Raw genomic sequence first — 15,768 nt, forward strand, 5'->3', positions numbered from 1 at the left:
TGTGCTCTGCAACGGGAGAGGCCACGGCAGTGAGAGGCCCGCGTACCGCAAAAAAAAAAAAAAAAGCAAAGATTTATACATAAGCCCCACAACTAAGAAAATCAAGAAGTGGAAAACTAAATGTTGAACCAGAAGAAACAAGTTAAAGTCTGCTACATCCCTATGAAAAACTACTATGCAATTTTTAAAAGCGTGACTTTAGGAAAAATACCTATCAGGAAAGTTTGAGCTCCCTGAAAAAAGTGGTACATGGATTAGACTGGATTAGAAGCATACACTTGACTTTGTCACATAATAATACATCATAGTACAGAAAACAGGCTTTGAAAGGAAGAAAACTCCTTGGGGCCAAAAGCATGGTCCAGGCGAGTGAGATCAGCCACTCTGCCTGTGGACAGACCTAGGGGTCAGAGCCTCCCACTTTCCCAACACCCCTCTGGACGCTCCAAAAATCTCAAGGAATTGAGTGTGAAAAACAACTATTTCAAGAAGGCTTATTAAAGGATATTTGTGAAAGAATTTTCCAGCATCCTGTATGCAAGTCAACTTGAAGCCTCTGAAGATAAATGAATTCAACATAGGTGCTCAGCAAAGAATTCAAGATTGTCCAAAATGTTGCACCAATTTAGAATTGAAGTGACCGCCTGATTTGTTTGTTGTTGTTACTGCTTGGGTGATGGTGGTTTTAGCCAAATCTATTCTTCTCAAATCTTTTCTCAACAACGTAGCATTGCCTTCAGAACTCAAATTTCTATGTAGTTAGTTAAATGGTGTCCCTGAAAATTCACCTCCACCTGGTTCTGTCCACGTAACTCCATAAAGGGATCTTATTTGGAAACAGGGTAGGGTCTTTGCAGATGTAATGAAGTTAAGATGAGGTCACAGTGGATTAGAATGAGCCCTAAAGCCAACGACTGGTGGCATTAAAAGAAGAGGAGACACACAGAAAATAAGGTCATGTGAAGACAGAGGCAGAAATTGATTGGTGCAGCTACAAGTCGAGGAATGCTAGAGACTGCCGGAAGCCACCAGAAGCCAAGAAGAGGCAAGGAAGGATTCGTTCCTACAGCCTTCAGAAGAAGCATGACTCTGCCAACACCTAGACTTTGGACTTCTGGACTCCAGAAATATGAGAGAATGAAATTCTGTTGTAAGTCACCAAGCTGGTGGTGACTTGTTAGGACAGCCCTAGTGCACTAATACAGCGTACAAGCAGAAGTCCCAAAGACAAGAGAAGATAAACACACAAAGAAGGATTGCTATGGCCTGAATGTTTGTGTCCCCCCAGAATTCATATGTTGAAGCCCTAATCCCCAATGTGATGTTATCTGGAGGTGGGCCTTTTGGGGAGGTGATTAGGTCATAAGGGTGGAGTTCTCATGAATGGAATTAGTGCCCTTCTAAGAAGAGACATGGGAGAATCTCTCTCTCTGCTGTCAGAGGATACAACAGAAGATGTTCCTCTACAAGCCAGGAAGATGACTCTCACCCGTGCCTTGATCTTGGACTTCCCAGTCTTCAGAACCATGAGAAATAAATGTGTGTCGTTTAAGTCTATGATGCTATTGTTAAAACTGCTCGAGCTAACTAAGACAGGATTACCAGAAGGAAAGTGTGCTAAAGACACACATTACTTTATAGCTCCATCTCAGACGGGTATAGGGAGTGGGAGACAGTTAGGAAGAACCTCTGAAAGACGTAAATAACGTTAAGAGTTTATTAGCAGTTATCTTGTTTCTCAGACCAGAGGTTCCTAAGCATCTGTGTGCGTAAGCATTACCCGGCAAGAGCATTAGAATGCAGACTCCTGAGCCCTCCCATCCCAGACCCTGATGCAATCGATAGTATGTTTTTAACAAGTACCCTCACGTTCTGACAAAGCTGGATTCCTGCTCACACTTAGAAAGACTCTGCTGGGGATTCAACATGTACATAGAACAGAAACATCCTCTTTGGAGATGCCCATCTATGTACCTCTCCAGCCTGGTCTCTCAGGTCCCTCTCCAGCAACCCCAGAGCATATGACCCCTTCATGCCTGAGCTCACACCATCCATGACTGCTGCCAGGAATGTCCTGCACCTCCTTTGCACCCACCTTTGCCTGGCTACTCCTGCACTCATCACCACAGGCTTGACTGCCTCCAAGAAGTCTCCCTGACCATGAACTGACCACTCACTCATTCATTCACCATCTCTCGAGAGCTTACGAAGAACGAATGTTCTTGGTACCCAGAAAGATGAGCTCCACAGAATTGTTATGCTTGTAGGTAAAGACATAATAAACACACACGTAGTGGCTAGGAGCTGGACTCTGAAGCCAGACTGCCTGGCCTCAAATCCCGGGACAAGCTCTACCCACCACAGTTGCCAGGATTCACTGAGTTGATACTTGTAAGAGTGCAATAAAAGATCATTACTACTCAATAAACAAGATAATTTCAGATTCCCATACACACAATAATAAGCAGAGTACCTAGTACTAGAGTACTAGAGTAACCTAGTACTAGGTACCTAGTACTCTACCATGGGGTGGACATCATGCGGTATGGGAGGATTATTTAGGGTAGACTTTCTTTTTTTTTAAAGATTTATTTTTTTGATATGGACCATTTTTAAAGTCTTTATTGAATTTGTCACAATATTGCTTCTGGTTTTCTTATGTTTTGGTTTTTTGGCCATGAGGCATGTGAGATCTTAGCTCCATGACCAGGGATCGAACACACACACCCTGCATTGGAAGGTGAAGTCTAACCACTGGACCACCAGGAAGTCCCTAGGGTAGACCTTGAAGGAGCTGTGTCATGAGGCTTGGCCAGTCTCGGGGATCCGACACTTTAGTTCCTAGGTGACAAAATCTCAGATGTCAGAGAGCTGTTATCCAGCATCTCTGCATGCAACATGCCCCTTGGCAAGGACTTATCTATTCTCATCATAAAGATTTGAGCGAGACAGTCCTTCAAGCAGCTCTTACAGCAGGGGGGCTGACGGACGGAGGCACAGCAAGAGAAGGACAAGGCAGATACTCCTGGTGGCTGTGAGCAACGGTGATCCGCCTCAGGTCCATTTGATGCCATCCTTGGGGAACCCACAGAAATTCTAAAAGATGCTACAGGTGAATAAGAGTTCCACAGGCCCAGGTAAAAGCAAGGATGACAACGTTAATTACCAATGCCAATGCAACTGCACGCTGGGGAGGCCTGCTGACAATATGAACTCTACGTCTGCAACCACGGGCTACTTCCCTGATTACCGTGTAGGGTACCCCAGGGTGGGGATGCATCTATCTTTGAATGCACACAAACTAGAGCTAGCGGCATATAATAAATGTAGTGTTGGATGAGTAAAGGAACGAATCTACAAATGGTCCTGGGTAATAATACATTAAAACGTAACACTATATATACCTGAAACTAATATAATATGGTAAATCAACTTTATTTCGGTTAAAACACATACACCATGATGGTTAGATTGCCTGGAAATGGTAATGGCTGGATCTTGCATGCCACAACATTTTTGATCATCTTGTAGGATCCTAGATATCAAGGTAAGTGATGTTTGATGAAGTAGGCCCTAAAGCTATGATGGTCTGGTCCAAATCTCACATCTATTTACCAGGCATGACAGGTACTAGCCATAAATGGCAGCTCATAGCATCCATTTCCACCTGTAAGTTTAGGCCGAGAAAAACTTGATACCCTGCAGCTGCTGGCACCATTCAACTCCTTCCTGCCTGTCTCCCAACTTCTTATGTTTCCATGTCCCAGTGAATCTAAAAGAAGTGCCTGATCATTTACTGCTTTAAAAAGTTCTGACGTCTTCAGCACTGACACTTCGAAGGAACCAGCTCCCTCCGGAAGAGTGTGGTGTCCTCCAGAAAAGCCTCTAGGGTTTATGCCACCTCCACTCCCACTCATGCTGAGTCATCATTAGGAGGGGAACGCTGAGGGTACCAGAATTAAAGGATGCAAATCTGAGATCTGTAGGATAAAGCTTCCACCCTTTGCTTTAAGATACTTCACAACCCTCCCTGCCTCCATCCCGTAGCTGGTCCCCAGGCTGTGGCCACAACAGGCTTCTTAATGCCCCATCCCTGATGAACACACTGAGTATCTTTACACTTTTGCTCGTGACCTCTGTTCAGAAGTTCCTTTCCCTCCGCACACATGGTGGCTTCCTAAGACATTTTATTCATCTGTCAAAATCCCAATCAGGCATCATCACTGCTCCCCCTAAAGATTCCCTTGAATGCTTCAGGGAGATCCACCCATGTTCCAGTACCCACGGTCCAGACTCTGGGACACCCATCAGCATGGGCTGTCTGCCCTATGACAGGGTGAGCTCCTCAAGGACACGAACAGGGTCTCACTTTTTACCACATCATCATCGCCAACAGAATCACTTAATAGACACTGATTGCAGGGATGTCCCAGTGTGAGATCTGTGGACAGCAAGCATCCTGAAGATGTGGCAAGTCAGAGCTCCCCTCACCTCTGCCCATTATACACTTTCAAAGCACCCAAAGTTTCTCCATTACAGAAATCAGCACTTTGTGATTAATATCTAGGTAGAAATTCACTTAATGTCCATCTTCTCCACAAGACAGAGAGCTCTTTAGAGCCAAAGGGATGTGTCTGGTATTTACTGCTCTATCTCTTGGCCCCAGTCCTACATCTGGCTCTTGGCCTTAGGAGCAATCAAATGGTGATAAACGAACCCCTCACATGTGAGATCAGTTGACATCTTGGAAAGTTAGACAGGAACCTTGCAAACATTATGCCGAGTTAAAGAAGCCAGTCACAAAAGGCCACAAATTTATGATCCCGTTTATATGAAACATCCACAATAGGCAAGTCCCTAGAGACAGAAAGTAGATTAGTGATTGTCTAGGGTGGAGTGAGGGGGAGGTCTGGAGGGAAACTGGCAGTGACTTTGGATGGGTATAAGGTCTCTTCTGAAATTGACTGTGGTGATCATTGCACAGCCCTGCGAATATGCTAAAAATCACTGGCTTGTACACTTTACATGGTGAATCACATGGTATATGAATTATATCTCAGTAAAGCTGTTCCAAAAAAAGTTATACAAGTTCTGCAGTTGAGGATACTCCAAGATTAAGTCAGCTCAAGAAGGGTAAATGGTATCATCAGGAGAAACCAGGGAAATCTTCAGAAGACATATAATTTTTTAATAGATGCAGATTTTATTTTACTTAGTATCCTATAACCAGAACTTCAGAGAATGCTTGAAAGCATCTGAATTTTTAAAGTACTGGAAACTGAGATGCAGAAGTTCAGTGATTTGTCTAAGGTCTTACATCCAGTTTGTAGTAGCTTAAGGTCCAAACTCAATCACAGTAGCATCATTTACAACAGTCAAAAGATGGAAGCAACCCAAGTATCCGTGGACAGGTGACTGGTTAAACAAAACGTGATATATATATTCAAGAGGGTATTATTCAGCCTTAGAAAGGAAGGAATCCCTGCCACGTGCTACAACATGAATGAAACTTGAGACATTATGCTAAGCAAAAGAAGCCAGACACAAAAGAACAAATACTGTATGATTCCACTTATATGAGGGACCTAGGATAATTGAATCCATTAGAAATAGAAAGTAGAAGGGTGGTTGCCAGGGGCTGGGGGAGGAAAGAATAGGGAACTGTGGTTTCAGGGGTACAGTTTCAGTTTTGCAAGATAGAAAGAGTTCTACAAATTGATTACACAGCAATGTGAACATACTCACTACCGACCTGTACACTTCGAAATGGTTAAAATGATGAATTTCATGTTACGTGTATTTTATCACAATTTACAATAATTTTTTTAAAAAAGAGAGAGAGGTCCAACCTCAAGTGTCCTCACTCTTATCCTAACCACACTCTGCAGCGTGGCCCTCCCAGACCCAGCAGAATGCTCACATAAAAAGGCGAAGCACGTTCTGCTCGGTCAGACTTCACTGATAGAGAAATAAGAGTCCGTTTCTCCAAGGGACTGCTTCCAGGGAATTTCAAGAATTTTAGCAAATCTCAGCAGCACTGATCAGTACACAGATCAATAAAATAGAGGCCACTCCACAGGTCTGAGTGTTCCCAGAACAAAGTCCTGCCAGAAGGTAAGGGGTGGCTGCAAAGGGTAGCCAGTGATGAGGTCTGAGCAGGTCAGACAGCTTTCTCCAGGACAGAGCTTCTCAGACTGAACTGAGCATAGAATCAACCGGGGATCTCGTGAAAATGCAGGCTCTGGTTTGCCTGGGTGAGGCCTGAGAACCTGTATTTCTAACAGGCTCCCAAATGATGCAGGTGCGACGCTGGTCCCAGGAACCACTCTTTGCCACTTTGAGGGGCCAGGGTAGAGATGAAACTCCACACCACATTCCTCTCCCCAGATGAGAAGCTATCTTCGTGGGCTGGGGGCTCCGCGGAATCATTCCATCTTGAGTGGAACTAAGCACACCATCACAAGCCAATACATTTCAGCTACTTTTAGCTTGAGTTAGAAAACAGACATATTCAAACTTTATGGTGTATGAAAATGTAAGTTTGATTTATATTAAAACTGGGTCAGGGGTTGACTGCTTGATTCTGGGGGGCCGGGAGTTGGGGGAACCAACTGTGGTCCATTCTTTAAAGGGAATATTAAATACAACTTAAAACTCAGAAGTTGGTGGAATTTGGTCTAATATCTGATTCACAAACTTGTGCAAGTCCCTTGACAAGACATACTGGCAAAAGCCACAACACAGACAAAGCCCAAACATTCTGCTCTACATAGAGTCATAGACAACACGGTTTGTTTGTGTTTTTTTGCGGTACGCGGGCCTCTCACTGTTGTGGCCTCTCTCGTTGCGGAGCACAGGCTCCGGACGCGCAGGCTCAGTGGCCATGGCTCACGGGCCCAGCCGCTCCGCGGCATGTGGGATCCTCCCGGACCGGGGCACAAACCCGCGTCCCCTGCATCGGCAGGTGGACTCTCAACCACTGCGCCACCAGGGAAGCCCGACAACACGGTTTTTTAACCGTGGTCTTCATGAAGTTTTGGTTTTCATGCCAGTTCCTTGTAGAAATTAACAAGGAAGGAAAGTCATCTGCATAGTAAGAAGAAGTTTGTAAGTAAGGGCTGGAGCCTGCAATCAACAGGACAGATGTTACAGAGGAAAAGACAAGAGCCAAGAGAGATGAAAATGACAGATTATGTTTTTAGGGTTAGAGGTCACCAATTAAAATTAGAAGTATTAGGGAGGGGAAAAAAACTTTTTAAAAAGAGAAAGCAAATAATTCGCTCCTTGCAATCAAAAACTATCCCAAAATACTCTACAGAAACTGAGATGTGACCACAGAGAACTTTACAACTTTACACCAAATGAGCTTCTAACTTTCAGTGCACTTGCTAATACCCGTTCCTATATCCATGTCAACTAATTAGCCCTCTGATTTTATTGCTGTGACAATTACTACCTCCCCAGAATAAGACAGGATGGTTTACCTATTACTCACAAGATCTACTAAGTGATTCTCTCAAGATTCCAAGCATGTAACTTCCACCTGTCTTTACTTGTTCCCAAGTTGATTTAATTAAACAAACAAACAAAAAAAAAAAACCTTCACCTAAAGGACATGAATAAACAACTCAAATAAAAACCTCAAGATGTTACAGGAGAAAGAATACACTGCTCAGTATTAGCCACTACGCAGTAAGAGAAGATTTTTCATGCTCTCTCCTGGTGGCGCCACTGGTACAATGTTTTTGTGTAAATTGGCAACACGTAACTCTTTACAATGTTTAGAGTCTTTGACCTAATAAATTCCTCTTCTGAGGATCTATCCTCAAGAAATGATCCAAAATTTAGAAGAAGCGCCAGATGGAAATAAAGACATCCTCTGCAGTATTTAGTCACAATAGAATGCAAATTAGACATGAACACCGGAGGGTTTTGTACTGTCATTGTAGCTAAACAGGAACTACATTTCCCAGAATCCCCTCTCCTGGGCAGTACTGGTTTAGGATAGGCCATGAGGGGAGTTCACCCAGGATCTGAAAGCACAGGTGGAGAAGCAGATGGGGTCACGGTGGTGAGCTCCTTATGGTGCGGCAGTGGGGACCGCCCCTTCAGCTCCTGAGCCAGACACATGTGCAGCTCCAAGGGCAGGGCATCTTCTGCAAGTCACCCTGAGTCATCATCAAGGTGGGAGGTCGTGAGAGACTTGGGCTTCCATGTGTCCTGGCTCTCCCCGCTCCACCTGCGGCTGTTCTTCCTGACATGTCCAGCCAAACGCAGAGACAGCAGCCTTCCACAGACCTCTTGCAGCTCCCACAAGTGCACGGGGTCAACTTCCCATGAGAAATCCCATTTCCACACCCCTCACTATGATGGTTAACTTTATGTACCTACATGACTAGACTAAGGGATGCCTAGACAGTTAGTAAAACATTATTTCTGGGTGTGTCTGCAAGGGTGTTTCTGGATGAGATTTGCATTTGTATCAGTAGACTGAGTGAAAACTGATCACCCTCACTAATGTGGGTGGATATCATCCAATTCACTGGGGGCCTGAGTAGAACAAAATGGTGGAGGAAGGGTGAGTTTGCTCTCTCTGGCCTAGGACATTCATCTTCTCCTGCCCTCAGACATTGGCACTCCTGGTTCTCAGGCCTTCATACTGGGACCAGGACTTACACCATCAGCTGCCCTAGTTCTCAGGCCTTCAGATTCTGATTCAATTACACAACTGGCTTTCTTGGGTCTCCAGCTTGCAAAGAGCAGGCAGATCATGAGACTTCTCAGCAATCATAATTGCATGAACCAATTCCTATAATAAATCTCAACATCTCAGAGACACAGAGAGAGAGAGGGGTAGACTCTATTGGTTTGTTCTGTTTCTCTGGAGAACCCTGACTAATATACTCACCAAACCCTAACTGATACATAAGCAATGCATGCAAATGAGATTCAAGTAAACTTCAGTATAGCACTCCACAGAATGTTAAACACTTGTTAAAACAGATATTTACAGAGTATTTAAGGAATTTGCAACACAACCATTTTTCCCATTAAATGAGGATAAATGTCAAGATAGAAATTAAATTTATTTATTACACATACTATAAATAATAAACACAGGACAAAGAGAAAAAAAGACTCCATCAAAGTACAACTGAAAGGTAAACAGTTCAATCTAGGTTGAACTAGAAATTAGCTTTTGTTTCTTTCTTCTGGTATTTTGTAATTTTTTAACTTTCTATAAGTTTTCTCTATTTTTTAATAAATTTTATTTATTTATTCATTTTTGGCTGCGTTGGGTCTGTTGTTGCATGCGGACTTTCTCTAGTTGCAGCGAGCAGGTGCTACTCTTCGTTGCAGTGCGCGGGCTTCTCATTGGGGTGGCTTCTCTTGTTGCGGAGCATGGGCTCTAGGTGTGCGGGCTTCAGTAGTTGCAGCATGCGGGCTCAGTTGCAGCACGTGGGACCTAGAGCACATGGGCTTCAGTAGTTGCGGCGCGTGGGCTCAGTAGTTGTGGCTCGCAGGCTCTAAAGCTCAGGATCAGTAGTTGCGGCACACAGGCTTAGTTGCTCTGCGGCATGTGGGATCTTCCCGGACCAGGGCTCAAACCCATGTCCCCTGTATTGGTAGGCAATTCTTAACCACTGAGCCACCAGGGAAGTCCCTCTATTTTTTTTTAGAATTAAAATTATTTAAGACTATGTGGAGAAGCTAAAGACCCAAAATAGCCAAAGTAATATTGAATAAGAAGAACAAAGTTGGAGGATTGACACTACCCAACTTCAAGACTTTCAACAAAGTTATGGTAATCAAGACAGTGTGGTATTGGCAAAAGAATACACAAATAGATCAATGGAACAAAACAGAGAGCCGAGAAACAGATCTGAATAAATAGAGTGAACTGATCTTTGACAAAGGAGAAAAGGAAATACCACAGAGAAAATACAGTCTTTTCAACAAATGGTGCTGGAACAACTGGACATCCACATGTAAAAAGAAGAATCTAGAAACAGACCTTATGCCCTTTACAAAAATCAGCTCAAAATGGATCACAACCTAAATGTAAAACTATAAAACTAAAATATGAAACCATAAAAGATACCATAGAAGAAAACCTAGATGACCTTGGCTCTGGCAATGATTTTTTAGATACAACACCAGAAGCATGATCCATGAAAGAAATAACTGATAATCTGGATTTCATTAAAATTAAAAACTTCTCCTCTGCAAAAGACAATCACAAGAGAATGAGAAGGCAAGTCACAAACTGGAAGAAAACATTTGCAAAAGACACTTCTGATAAACGACTGTTATCTAAAATATACAAACAACTCTTAAAACTCAACGACAAGAACACAAACAACCCAATTAAAAAATGGGCCAGGGCTTGCCTGGCGGCGCGGTGGTTGAGAGTCCACCTGCCAATGCAGGGGACACGGGTTCGTGCCCCAGTCTGGGAAGATCCCATATGCCGTGGAGCGGCTGGGCCCGTGAGCCATGGCCGCTGAGCCTGCGCGTCCGGAGCCTGTGCTCTGCAACGGGAGAGGCCACAACAGTGAGAGGCCCGCGTACCACAAAAAAAAAAAAAAAATGGGCCAAAGACACCTCACCAAAGAAGATACACGGATGGAAAATCAGGGTATGAAGAGATGCTCCACGTCAGATGTGATCAGAGAAATGCAAACCAGAACAACAGTGAGATACCACTACACACCTACTTGAATGGCCAAAATCCAGAACCCTGACAGCACCAAATGCTGACAAGGATGTGGAGCAACAGCAACTCTCATTCATTGCTGGTGGGAACGCAAAATGGTACAGCCACTTTGGGAGGCAATTTGGTGGTTCCTTACAAAATTAAACATACTCTTACCATACAATCCATTAACCGCATTCCTTGGTATTTACCCAAAGGGGTTAAAAACTTACATCCACACAAAAACCTGCACTCAGATATCAATAGCAGTTTTATTCATAACTGCCAAAACTTAGAAACAACCAAGATGTCCTTCAGTAGGGCAATGGACAAACTGTGGTACATCCAGACAATGGAATATTATTCTGTAAAGAAATGAGCTGGACTTTCCTGGTGGTGCAGTGGTTAAGAATCCACCTGCCAATGCAGGGGACATGGGTGCGATTCCTGGTTTGGGAAGACCCACATGCTGTGTAACAACTAAGCCCATGCACCACAACTACTGAGCCTGCGCTCTAGAGCCCGCATGCCACAACTACTGAGCCCACGTGCCTAAAGCCCGTGCTCCGCAACAAGAGAAGCCACCACGATGAGAAGCCCGCGCACCACACTGAGGAGTAGCCCCTGCTCGCTGCAACTAGAGAAAGCCCGTGCGCAGCAACTAAGACCCAACACAGCCAAAAAAAATAATAAAATAAAATAAAAACAAAAAGAAAAGAAATGAGCTATCCAGCCATGAAAAGACGTGGAGGAACCTTAAATGCTATCACTAAATCAAAGAAGCCAATCTGAGAAGGTTATATACCATATGGTTCCAACTATACAACATTCTGGAAAAGGCGAAACTATGGAGATAGTAAAGGAATCACTGGTTGCCAGGAGCTTGGGGGAGGGAGGCAGGATAATCAGAGGATTTTTAGGGCAGTGAAACTATTCTGTATGATAATTACAATGGTAAATACAAGTCATTATAAATTTGTCCAAACCCGTAAAATGTACAAGACCAAGAGTGAACCCTAACATAAACTAGATAATGATGTATCAGTGTAGGTTCACCAATTGTAACATATGTACCACTCTGGTTGTGAATGTAGATGAAGGGGGAGGGTATGCATGTGTGGAGGCAAGGGGTACACGGGAAATCTCTGTACCCTCTGTTCAATATTTCTACAAACCTAAAACTGCTGTAAAAAAATAGTCTATTAAATTTTTTTAATTCTTTAAGATTATAAATAGTAAAAATTAAGTTCTGAATTCTTTACATTTTTCCTCCTTTAATCTCAGCTTAGGTTGTGAATACATCACAAAAACTTCTTTTGTAATTTAGAAAACGCTCTGTTTTTTTGTGTATGTCCAACAAAATTGCAAACCTGATATTACTTCACTTCACTGCTAAAAACCATTCGGTTATTTTCCAGGAGAAGAGCCAAACTTCTCAGCAGGATCTGGCCACCGATCTCGCCAACTTAGCTTATATTATGACCCTGATATAAGAGTAATAGTAATAAGAACAACATAATGACAATAGTAATTGTGATCCCCAGAGGCGACCAAGTCCTTTGACTGCTCTGTACTTTTCTTCCCCCCCATTTATTTATTTATTTATTTGTTTGTTTATTTATTTATTTATTTATGGTTGCGTTGGGTCTTCGTTTCTGCGTGTGGGCTTTTCTCTAGTTGCGGCAAGCGGGGGCTACTCTTCCTTGTGGTGCGTGGGCTTCTCATTGCAGTGGCTTCCCTTGCTGAAGAGCACGGCTCTAGGCGTGCAGGCTTCAGCAGTTGTGACACATGGGCTCAGTAGCTGTGGCTCGCAGGCTCTAGAGCACAGGCTCAGTAGTTGTGGCGCACGGGCTTAGTTGCTCCGCGGCATGTGGGGTCTTCCCAGACCAGGGCTTGAACCCATGTCCCCTGCACTGGCAGGCGGATTCTTAACCACTGGGCCACCAGGGAAGTCCGATTGTTCTGTACTTTTGCATGTGGTTCTCTTGACTTGAAATACTCTCCTTCTCACCCTTATTCGTCTGAAGAACAACCACTCACCAGTTAAGATTTAACTTGAACTTCATTCGTCTGAAGACCTACCTGACTCTCCAAAGGCATCAACTACATCTATCCAATTACTCCCTGATAAACTCAACATGCGTTCAGCAGCTACAACCAGACTGTGTTGAGTCTCTCTCCAGCTGGAGGGCTTGTGAAAATTCACATTGCTAGGCCACACCCCCAGAGTGTCCGATTCAGTAGGTCTGGGGTAGGGCTCAGGAATGCAGATTTCTAACAATTTCCCAGATGCTGCTGCTGCTGCTGGTGTGGGGACCACGTGTGATAACGGCTGAGCTAGGACTATGAGACCCTTAAACGTGGGGACTATGCTTTATTCATTCTTTCATCTCAAAGGCCCAAGAACAGTGCCTGGCACTTAGCAGGTGTTCAGAATTAGTTAGAAATATCTTTACTTATTTTACTTTAAAAAAGAAAATCCTGATACAGAGAACAAACTAGTGGTTACCAGTGGGGACAGGGAAGTGGAGAGGGGCAATACAGGGGTAGGAGAGTAAGGGGAACAGACTATCAAGTATTAAATAAGCTACCAGGATATACTGTACAACATGGGGAATACAGTCAATATTTTATAATAACTATAAGTGGAGTATAACCTTTAAAAACTGTGAATCGCTATACTGTACACCTGTAACGTATAAATAATAACATACATCAACTATACGTCAATAAAAATAAATAAATACAATCCTTTTGCCCACACATGGCTAACCTCACTAACATGCAATATATAACATGATGTGCAGTTGCATGGAATCTGATGACTATTTTCTTGTTTATACCTTTGTAAAATCTGGAAACCTTAATAAGCATGGGGTAAAAATGTCAAAAATCCAAGATCTTTTTTCCACACACTCTTTGTGAAAAGCTCTCCATGTTTTACATAACCATTGTAATTTCTCTGTTGCTCCAGGTGACAGGAAATAAAGCCAGAAATAGGAGGAGATGGACAGAGAATACCTGGCTGCTCTTCTGCTCCCAACTTCTCAGTGGTAAAAGCCTAGACCATTTTCCCAAAGCCTAGACCATTTTCCCTTCAGTGTTGTTAATTCTGCCCCTCCTCTTCTACCCGCACAATGATAGGGTGGATTGGCAATGCTAAACCCAGGAGCAGTACCTGGGTCATCTGACCTTCAAGGCTTATACATTACCTTCCTGGTAACAGTGATTACCTTCCCAGACACACCATCAAGCCAGTTTGTGAGAAAGTTCTAGGAATCCAGACAAGAGAAGAAGCAATTCCACATGTCAAGGCTGGGAAGATGTCCCAACATGCATGATTTGGGAGGGGAAGGCACAGGGAGAAAGATTCTGCAGGGAAACAGTGGAAGCAAACACACAAGAGGTGTAAAATACACAGCATGTCCCAGCAACGGCAAGAGCCCTACAACTGAAACATAACGTGTGAGGGAGATAGACCTGGAAGAGAATCTGGGGTCTTGAACACCACATCATAAAGATGGGTCTGTAATGTGTATGCAGTAACTCCTGTCAAAGGGGAGTGACAATGATCAGACCTACATGTTGGGGAACAACTCTGGTGGCTGAATGAATGATAAGGAGGCACTGGGGGAGATGTGCTCTGTGTTACTGATACTCAGAGCAATGCCAAGTGAACCTGCAAAGGAAACATGAAACAAACAACAATTTATATATAGGTATGCCTTGATCCAAGAGGGAAGTAAAGGCCTTTTATATTCTCTTCCCATTCTATCGCTCACCTCATTTCAAAAACGACTTAAGGCAGGTAAATAAGTAATTGGAGTAATAAGTACCAGAGAAATTGAAAGCCAGAGCTCTTCAGAGCAAGGGAGTCAGGTAAGGGTTGGGAGATTTGATCCTGACCTTTAAAAGATAAGAAAGCCTTCACTAGGATGAGCAGAGCCATTTATAGTTACTGGTATCATGAGGGCCTCTGTAGAAGAGCTCAATTTACCATATGCTCTTTAAAAGCCAAAATCTTCCGAAATGCACTTTAATCCCAAATTGACAACGTTCGGGTGATTAGACTGAGCAAACCAGGTAGAAAGAGAATGAAGACAAGCACATCGGTTATGTCATTGATGATGATAACCTCTGAAAATAGATCAAGTAATTTGATATCTATTTCAACTGCAATTATGTGTGACAGTCCATACTTTAAGTCCGAAGAGATGACAATCACCCCCAAATTTTGGAAACTCAAGGCTTTCTTTAAGAACAATTTCTCAAAACACACGAAGAAGAGGCAGCAAATTTAAAGAAAAAAAAAAAAAAAGGAATTGTACCCCTGAGGGCTGAGAAGAGGAATTTTAATTATGCTTTAAGATGAGGATGATAATTGGCTTATATACTGATCTACTGTAACTCCAATCTCATACACAGAAACAACTTAATTATCAAAGACTGTCAGAGAACGTGCTGCTCCATATATGTGAATTTACTGTGTAACTGAAGCTTAATTTTTTTTTTTTTTCTGTATGCGGGCCTCTCACTGTTGTGGCCTCTCCCGTTGCGGAGCGCAGGCTCCGGACGCTCAGGCTCAGCGGCCATGGCTCACGGGACCAACCGCTCCGCGGCATGTGGGATCTTCCCGGACTGGGGAACTCATGTCCCCTGCATCAGCAGGCGGACTCTCAACCACTGCGCCACCAGGGAAGCCTGAAGCTTAATATTTTTAAACGGTCAAATTATTTTTTTTTAATTTCTTAAAATCTATTTTGAAAGAGAAAACATTGTTAAATATATTACACAACTTCTACCTCTAGCCAAGATGAAATAACAGGGGCTAGATCTATACACCCAACTGAAACAATTTTTTTTAATTGAAATATAGTTGATTCACAATGTCATGTTAGTTTCAGGTGTACAGCACAGTGATTCAGTTATACATATATTTTTTTCAGATTCTTTTCCCTTATAGGTTATTAGAAAATACTGAGTATAGCTCCCTGTGCTATACAGTAGGTCCTTGTTGGTTATCTATTTTATATATAGTAGTATGTATATGTTCATCCCAACCTCCTAATTTA

General features: G+C 43.1%; 1 protein-coding gene across 3 annotated transcripts in view; it reads right to left on the reverse strand.

Moving 5' to 3' along the window:
- The window catches only part of TIAM1 (TIAM Rac1 associated GEF 1), a 400,889-nt gene that overhangs the window by 275,568 nt on the left and 109,553 nt on the right, over window positions 1–15,768 (reverse strand). The gene's annotated exons all lie outside the window — the stretch shown is intronic.

Source organism: Orcinus orca, chromosome 5, assembly GCF_937001465.1.
Source record: "Orcinus orca chromosome 5, mOrcOrc1.1, whole genome shotgun sequence".
Lineage (NCBI taxonomy): Eukaryota > Metazoa > Chordata > Mammalia > Artiodactyla > Delphinidae > Orcinus > Orcinus orca.